Raw genomic sequence first — 9,268 nt, forward strand, 5'->3', positions numbered from 1 at the left:
AAAAGCAAAATATAATAAACTTCCTATGTTACCCTTTTCTTTTGGGCACAAAATTTCAAATTCAAAATTTTAAGTACTATTCAAAGTACACTAAAAGGGTAAGATGGGACACTTGATTTTTGCACAATACAATAATATTTCTTCCTTAAAAATGAGAACTCCCAAAAGTGCCAAACATTTGTGGGTAGCATCGTTTTATAATCTCCGTTTCTTGTATGTGATTAACTTAAGGGTCTTTTTTTTATATACTTTTCCTAACCAAGGTGTCTAGGATTTTATCTGGACTAATCTCCACATACATATCATCTTCGTTATACAGTTATCTACTCTACTTATAAAAACGTGAAGCCTCAAAAGTGTTTCCTACACTTTCTACTTCCAAAAATACCCGTCAAATAAACCCTAAATAACAGACCCAGCCCAATTGGAAACAATACCACGCCTTTTCGCAGCGACGGAAAACACAACATTTCATTCCAAACTATTGTGTCTCTCCAAAACCACAATCGCCTATGAACCGTGTTATCTTCAAGCATAAGACAACTGTTGCATCCCTCACAACTCTCCTAGACCATTTGAAGAGCCTCTCGAACGTCCTTCTCCCTCTCAACTCTCCGACAGTCAAGAGTTGCTTCGTTGGTGTTATCAATAGTTAGATATGACGTACTAGCTCTGTCGTATTTTAAGTAGTAGAGGCAAAGTCGTATTTTAAGTTGAAGTGAGTTGAACCCAGGTATATCGGGCTTTGGTTCATTTTTGTGCAGGGATGGGTTTGGGTCTTTTAATTCTAATCCGAATTTAACCCATTTTCAACCAACCTAAGCCCATGTAAATATGAGTTGATATAGGTTCAACCCATTATATAATATAAGCGGATTGGATTGGGTTGGATTATAAATGGGCGGATTTAGACAAGTTCAAAAATATGGGTTGAAATTGCCATTTCTAACCCAACCTAATGGATTCACTAGCAGGGATTCCAACTAAAACCGAGCAAAGGCCCGTGTGTAGAAAGTAACAAGAAGTAGAGAGAAGAACTCAAGAACTAGAGAGAGAAAGAAGGAAAGGGGAAATCTTTCTTTGTATTCTATTTTCCATGATCTCTCAATTACAGGGAACTGAGCATATATGGTGCTCTGGGATTGCACGATGATCCCATTCTGTTATAATGCGAGCTGGCAAAACTAATACAAGAGCAAGCACTATGTAAACTGACATAACCAACTAACACTTTTTCTAACAAACCTAACGGAATGAGTGATCACTTAATAATATTTGAGACATCTCCACTCATTGCCAATTAGTTTTGAGATGGATATAAAGTTTCTACATGTCATCAGAAAGGGGACCCCACATTTTAAAAATTCACAATCCACACCCCAGATGACAGATCAGCAAAAAGACTGCACGATGATAGGACCCAAAAGTAGCCACACGTGACAGATCTCAAACACGGTTGCACATGAGGGGAGATGTTAAGGAAATAGAATTCCACATTGTTTGGGAGTGGGATAAGTGACCATTTAATAACATTTGAGATCTCTCTATTCATTGTCAATTGATTTTGAGATGGATATAAAATTTCTACACCGTGTAGACTGAGCAAAGGCCTGTGTAGACTGACCACACACACGTATTGATAGCATGCGGTGAGAGACGAACCCTGAAATGAAAGGTTCTAAAGCCATTGGTTGTCAAGGTCAGCTCATCAATTAGCCCCATATATATATATATACTCGTACGGTGGTTGAGGTATTGAGACACTGGACCACTCAATTTGGATGATCGAGTTGATTTCAAACCACAAGGAATTGAAACCCCCATACGTTTTATCCAGTGTCAAATTTCAATCACGCGTTTTTCTTTGGTTTGGTGTATCTTATGCATAGGGTGCCCAAAAAAGACAGGAAATGGTATGATAAAGTCGAACAAAATCCATTTTTCTTTGGTTTGGTTTTGGTACAAATCATGATTTTTTCCTTTTCCAAACGCGGAAAAAAAATTAAATAAAGACAAAACAAGAAAAACCCCAAAAACAGGGCCATACTTTGCATACTCAAGAGTCAAATCGATCCACATCCATTTTAGAACTGCCACTTGTTGCAGGTAATGACCCTCTGCTTGGACTTCTCTTTTAATTTTGTTTCCACTTCTCTTATTTTAAATCGGAGAATTGTATGAGACCAGTTAAAACGGAGTTTTATTCTAGTTTCAAACAGACTCTGCAAATAGGTAATTTAATTGTTCGTTCAATGATTAGTCGATCGAGAAGTGCATAATTAGTTTGTCTAGACACTGAGATATACGAATAAATAAATAAAAACAATCCCGCAAACCCAATATAGTTGCACTTTAAAAACCTAATTAGATTGATCTAAAATTTGTACGTCCGCGATCTAATAACATTAATCTTTACACACCTTAAGTTTCAATTCCTAGCATCAGATTTTCAAAATACGATCAGGATGTGCTCCACACAGCACGTATGAACTACCCTTCATTCCAAATTAAGAACTTGAGAGAATCATTTTTAAATAATAATATTATATCCCTCAAGAGCCATGTCGCTAGTTAAACTCTGGCGTAGACCCAAAAGTCCAAGTCTTGTTGGGGCCAAAGACATTAAATTAGTAGTAGAAAATGAATGCCAATCCTTTCCCAATTTTTTGGCTATCTTTTGATCTCTATCATTCTCGTGACTTTTCAGGTGGCTGCTAGGGAACTGCTCAAGACTTTCAGCACTTTAAATTCTTGTAATTTTATGTAGTTGAGGATTAGTTAAAGTGCGCGTAAACTAGTCCGGACGTTTGGTTATTAAAAAAATTAAAGAGAGTTTACATAGTTGAGAAACTGTCCATGTGGTAAAACTTAGAATTTTGCTCTCTTAGTTTGAAACCTCCGCAGTGATATCAATTCTCGTGGGGTTAATTAGTCCACTCAAGAACTTGTCCTAGCTTTAGTCAGGCATATTCCGCTAGTGAACAGTAGGATTAGTACCTCATAAATTAATCGAGGTGTTCGCAAGCTAGTTTAGATGCCCTAAGTCATTATTAAAAAAATAAGAGAAGAAGAAGAAGTCTACACAGTTTAGGTGTCTAATGCTGTGTCTTGCATTTTCATGATCTTTCACAAAGGCATATTGCTGGGTCACATATATGATATATCTTGTGTTCTTTTACATTAATTCGTTTTGTTCTTATTTCATACTACTACCTAGCTCACTTATAGCTTATTAATTTTTTGTCTGTCAACAAAATAAAATTATGGTTCATTTTCGTTTTTAATGGTTACATAGAGAGACTCAAACCTGAATTTTATTCATCGATACAAATTGGAAAGAGAGTCACAACAGTCTTCCTTTTGACGTTCAAAACAAAAAAACAAAAGTCATCCTTTTGCTGTATTTGAATCGTATATTTATAGATGCTTCCCCGTACAATATGAAATGTTTACCCTCTTTTAAGGTGGGTGAACAAAATTAAATTCGATTCCTATATTTCTTCATCTCCTTTGGAATTCAATGAAGGTTACCCTATTTCTTTATCGCATTTGTAATGATGATGCCTCCACAAAAAGTTAGATTTACGAAGTGGAACTCTTAAAAATGGATATGGAGATTGAGAGTATATTTTTTCTACAAAAAAAAAATAAATAAAATGTTCTTCTCTGCCAAAATTTCATGGCACGAGGCCAAGAGATACGTCATGATTAATCAGTCCATTAATTAAATTACAAAGCATATTACTCCTATTGTATGACTAACAAGTATTTGTGTTGTTCAAACAGATCATAAAATGGAGAGGGAACTTGTTAAGTTGGATGATCCTTGGGGCCACCACCCTCGGCATGGATGATTTTGTCTCAAAATCATTAAAAGCTTAATTTGGGCCAAAGAGGTTGGCATGGTGGACAAGATTTTCCGATGTTCGCGGTCGAATCTTGCTACTGCAAGTCGCTATTGTACTGTACTGTTTTCTCTTTTATTGTAAAAAAAAGTAAAATAATGAAAATAAGTTGTTTGTAAATTTGTTGGGAGAATCTCGCTACTGCAAGCCGCTACTGTACGGTATTGTTTTCTCTCGCTACTGCAAGCTGCTACTGTACTGCACTGTTTTCTCTTTTATTGTAAAAAAAAAGTTAAACAATGAAAATAAGTTGTTTGTAAATCTGTTGGGAAAACATTGTTTAGTTCAAATGCATCACTGTAGTAGTCTATCAATTTAGAAGTAATTTTTGTTTGAACTGATATTTAGAAGTAATTTTTACTTCAAATGCATCACTGTGTTAGTCTATCTATTTAGAAGTATTTTTTTTTTTTGAATTGATATTTAGAAGTAATGTTGACTCGTATAAATAACGTATTGTGATTTCTACCCAAAAAGTGTGTAGGGGCGGTCAAAATCTTGATTGATCTCCTCGGGGTTCAAAATAGAGCCCAAAATTTTAATGAAAATAAAATGTACTGGAGAGGTAAAGAATGGTTAGTATTTAAAACGAAGGGATGGGGGAGACATAAAATGTGCGATCGTGCCTGAGTCATCAGCACTGCCTACGTATCCCGGTGTACAGGGAATCAGGTCAAACGTAGTTCCATTTTTCCCTTGGGGAGATGGTCTCTCCCTCTCTCTAAAAGTCTGTGCTCTCTCTAGAGGAGATGACTCTCTCTCTCTAGAAATCTTTGTGTGTGTCTCCGTCTGTCTCTGCAAGAGAGGTCCTCTCCCCAAATCTGAATACCAGCACTGGTAATTATAGGCCAGGAACAAAACCTCCACTGGACCCATATTGCCACAGGCCTTGCCCGTCCGCGGGACCCTGGCAGGCCTATTTGCCCTCGCTCACGATGGCTCTCGCGGGCCTCAATAGCCCCGCGAGCTTATTCAGTTGCACAGGGCCCATCTTACTGAGAACACCGCCCGTCCGCGGGACAACCGCAACCCTACCCGCGGGGCCCTAGTTGGCCTGACTGCCCTCACAATGACTCTCGCGGGCCTTTTTTACCTCACAAGTTTGTTCAGCTGCACGGGGCTCCTCTTGCACCACGTCAATGCGCGGGCTGCTTAATTCTTATGCCTCGTGGCACCAAATCTCTTTGTGGGGCAGTTGTTTGTCACGTGGGGCAGTTGTTTGTCACATGTCAATCTCACGATCTTTCCACGTGTCATAATGTGAATGGTATGTCAAACTTCGTCTGGGGTCAACAGTCATAATCTTGACCGCACCTACATATGCTCCCCGCGTGCGTGCGACACTCATGCTGTCATGTGCTTGCATAATGTCTTTGCATCTGAGCGAATTTGATAAGGATGCGTACTGCTGCTTCCTTCTGTATTGCCATTGAGGCGTCTGGACCTTTCTCTCTTTGATGGGTTTGACCTCGTGATGCTCGCCTTATATTAGGACTTGTGCTGATTCCAACACCTGCTCGATGCATCTCGCGCTACTCACCCTTTAATAGGACTCACACTAACTCCAACACTTGTTCGGTGCATCTTGCGCTACCGATCTTTTTTGGACTCGCACTAACTCTGGGCACCTGTTCGGCGCATTTTGTGCTACCGATCGTTTTCAAACTCGTGCTAACTCTTGGCACATGTCCAGTGCATCTCGCGCTACCGATCCTTTTCGGACTTGAGCTAACTCTGGGCACCTGTTCGGTGCATCTCGCGCTACCGATCTTTTTCGGACTTGCACTAACCCTGGGCACCCGATCGGCGCATCTCGCGCTACTGATCGTTTTCAGACTCGCACTAATTCTTGGCACCTGTTCGGTGCGTCTCGCACCGCTCGCCCTCTAATTGGACTCGCACAATACTTATGGTTTTTGTTCACGACTCATAAATAATACTCCCTTCGTTCGGATTTCATAGTCCCTTTTTGGAGTTTGTACCATTTTTCAATCGATTATATATTCTAATTGATAATAAATTTTACACGGACCCTCAATGTATAAGGGCGGGTCCGCCCAACCAATTCAAAGAAGATAGCTCAGCTTTTACTCAGCTTTGCCAAGACAGTCAGCAATTTTTATTTTTTTTTCATTTAGGATCCTATGGAGCAGAAACTTGATTATAAAAGTCATAGAGATAAAATTTAAGTATGGCACTTTAGAATAATATGATCAAAATAACAAGATCTTTGCACCGGTCCCAACAGATTGAAATTAAAGCACTTAACTTTTCAACCATATTTTTTAATAGTTGAAAAAAATTAAGTACTCCAATTTTTAATCTATTTGAATCGGTATAAAGATCTTATTATTCTGATCATATTATTCTAAAGGAACAAAATTAACTTTTATCTCTAAGACTCTCATAATTAAGTATCTGCTCTTTTGTTTGGGACTCTATGGAGCAAAAACTTGATACTAAGATTTTCGTACTGATTCAAACGGATTAAAAATTGGAGTACTTAATTTTTGTTGACTATATATATATTAAAAAATATGGTTAAAAAATTAAGTGCTCTAATTTTCAATATGTTGGAACCAGTGCAAGGATCTTGTTATTCTGATCATATTATTCTAAAGTGTCATAATTAAATTTTATCTCTATGGCTTTTTATAATCAAGTTTATGCTTCATAGGATCCTAAATGGAAAAAAAAATTGCCAAGCAAAGCTGAGTTGTCTTCTTTGAATTGATTGGGCGGACCCTCCCTTATACACGGAGGGTCTGTGTAAAACTTATTCTCCTTATAATTTATAATGTTTTACGTGATTTCCAAAAACATTGTATTATAGAACTAATCGAGATTTATCAAACAAGATTCCTATTCGATATGAAATTCATTACGGATTCAAAAATATAACCCGTTTTTTAACCGGTTAGAATAGAACTATGAACAATTAAATCCGGACGGAAGAAGCATTAATAATGCTTGCATGCTCCGTGGTAGCTATACGTACCACAGTGCTTTCATTCCCGCTGATGTCTCAAAACGGCTACATGGTGGTAGTAGGAACGTATTCTTTTGAGGTGAAGAGGTATAGCTAAGAGATGAGGACAAAAAACATCTTTTGTCATGAGCATGCCTTGCATGAAAAAATCAAACTCTAGCTCCAGCCACGTCGCGCGGCAAAGCAAATGCGGGCAATATATATGAATAGATGAACTTCCATATGTGGCACATTATCAGTGCATAGACAAGACAAATTGGTTCCCTTGATCACCACGAGAAGAGAACACGTGTTGTGACTTTAAAGTTATCTCCATCATATATAATGGACAGATGAAGGTGTAAATCCAACCTTTGTTTATTTTTTTATTTTTATTTGAGTCCAAGATCCACACGTCTTTGCATCTGCCCCCTGTTAGTTAGCAATACTCGAAGTAGACCAAGATAATTTTACCCCATATCTCGCAACACTAATCTGTCTGGCTCAGTGGTTCCTGAAGCTAAGTGTGACTCTCGCGGCAAGTCCGCCTCCGCGATGGTTCTCGCGACACATTCACCTTTGCAATGGTCTTGCAGCACATTTATCTCCGCGATGATTCTCACGGTGTATTTTCCTTTGCGATGGTTCTCGCGGCGCTTGCTTCTCCTGTGGCTAGACTTTGATCTTGTGGTGTGCTCGCCCCAATTTTACTCTTTCGTTTTTTCCCTAAACATGGATTTTTTATGATAGTTTCTGCGGAAAAACTCGGCTTCGTGGCGGCTCCCGCGATAAACTCTCTCTCGCGGTGGATGGTTTGCTTCCATGTCGGCTTCTGCTAGAAATATGCTTGACGGGGAAAAAAGAATGAATAATGGGCCTTTGGAGAGGTTACTTAGAGTCTCATGAGTCATGATAATCTAATTGGGAAAGAGAAATTGGAGAATAATGTATATAGGCTTTTCCACATGCATCTCCTGTGTAGGTGGTTTCCTTCTTTCAGACTTGAACAATAGATAATCAGTTTGATGATCTCACGATGATTCTCTTGTTTCGGGCTGACTTTTGCGAGTGGGAATGACCATCACGCACTACTACAATAATAGATATGTATCACACTAAAGAAATTCACAAAGATCACGGTTTTTAGTGAAAGTGTGATAAAAAGTGATGTTTAAATTTTTTTATCGCAGTTTAATTCCAAAACGGAGATAAAAAGTGGGTTTTAACACAGAATAAAAGACCTCGCTCTTGAGGCGAGATAAAAGAAAAACAACCTCACCTTTGCGGCGTGATAAAAGATTTTAGGGCGAAAAAATGTGATAAAAGATCTCACTCTTGTGGCGAAATAAAAGAGAAAAGACCTCAACCTTATGGTGTGATAAAAGATTTTAGGGCAAAAAAGAATAAGATAAAAGATCTCGCTCTTATAGTGAGATAAAAGACAAAAGACCTCACCCTTGTGGCGTGATAAAAAAAAGAAAAGATCTCACCCTCACCCTTATTGCGTGATAAAAGATTTTAGGGCGGAACAGAATGAGATAAAAGATCTTGATATTGTGGTGAGATAAAAAAGAAAAGATCTCACCCTTGTAGCGTGATAAAAAACTTAGCGCGGAAAAAAGTGAGAAACTCATTTAGGCGCGCAGACGGTTTGAATTTTCACGTGGGCGGACTGATTCTCATTTAGGCGGGCTTTGAAAAGTTATGTGAGGAAAACGATGTCGTTTAAGGCCTTTGAAAAGTTTTTTTTTTTTTTTAAAGGTAAGAAAATAAGCCCTAATTACATTCATCCCAAAAAATCTTTACGTTTCATCTTCATCTTCACGCCCAAAAAGATATATAGAGAGAGAAGGCAAATTCTACGAATGGGTTTCACCAGTGCCAGTTGTTTCTTCGACGACGGTGAGTCGAGAATGGAGTTGAGTTTTGAGATTTTGGGGTCTGAAGTTTCTTGAGGGGCCTATTTGGCTCGAGATCGTCGTCGTCAATGGGTTTCTGAGGTTGTCGTATTTTTCAGCTAAAGAGCTCGTTGGCCCTGTTTTCGGTTGGATTTGTATAAAAATTAATCTTGATTTTGTGTTTAGTTTTTTTTGGAGCCTATTTTGATGTGCCACCGGTCTTACTCTATTTCATTACTGATCACAAGAGGATTAATTAGCAGAGAGGGAAAGAAGTATTCTTGGATTCTTGCCTCTTAATCAAGCAATGATGAATTGGTTAAGTTGAAACTATTTGCCAACTAATTCCGCAATCTGTGTTACTGTGTATGCAAGGATGGAACCAGAGGGTTTAGTGGCGGCGGCTGCCACGTCAAAAATTTTAGAAAATGTAATATTATATGTGACAATTTTTTTTATCTCCAACTTATATAGTCTCGCCACTGCTAGATTTTTTT

This window comes from Rhododendron vialii, chromosome 2a (genome assembly GCF_030253575.1).
Source record: "Rhododendron vialii isolate Sample 1 chromosome 2a, ASM3025357v1".
Taxonomy (NCBI): Eukaryota; Viridiplantae; Streptophyta; class Magnoliopsida; order Ericales; family Ericaceae; genus Rhododendron; species Rhododendron vialii.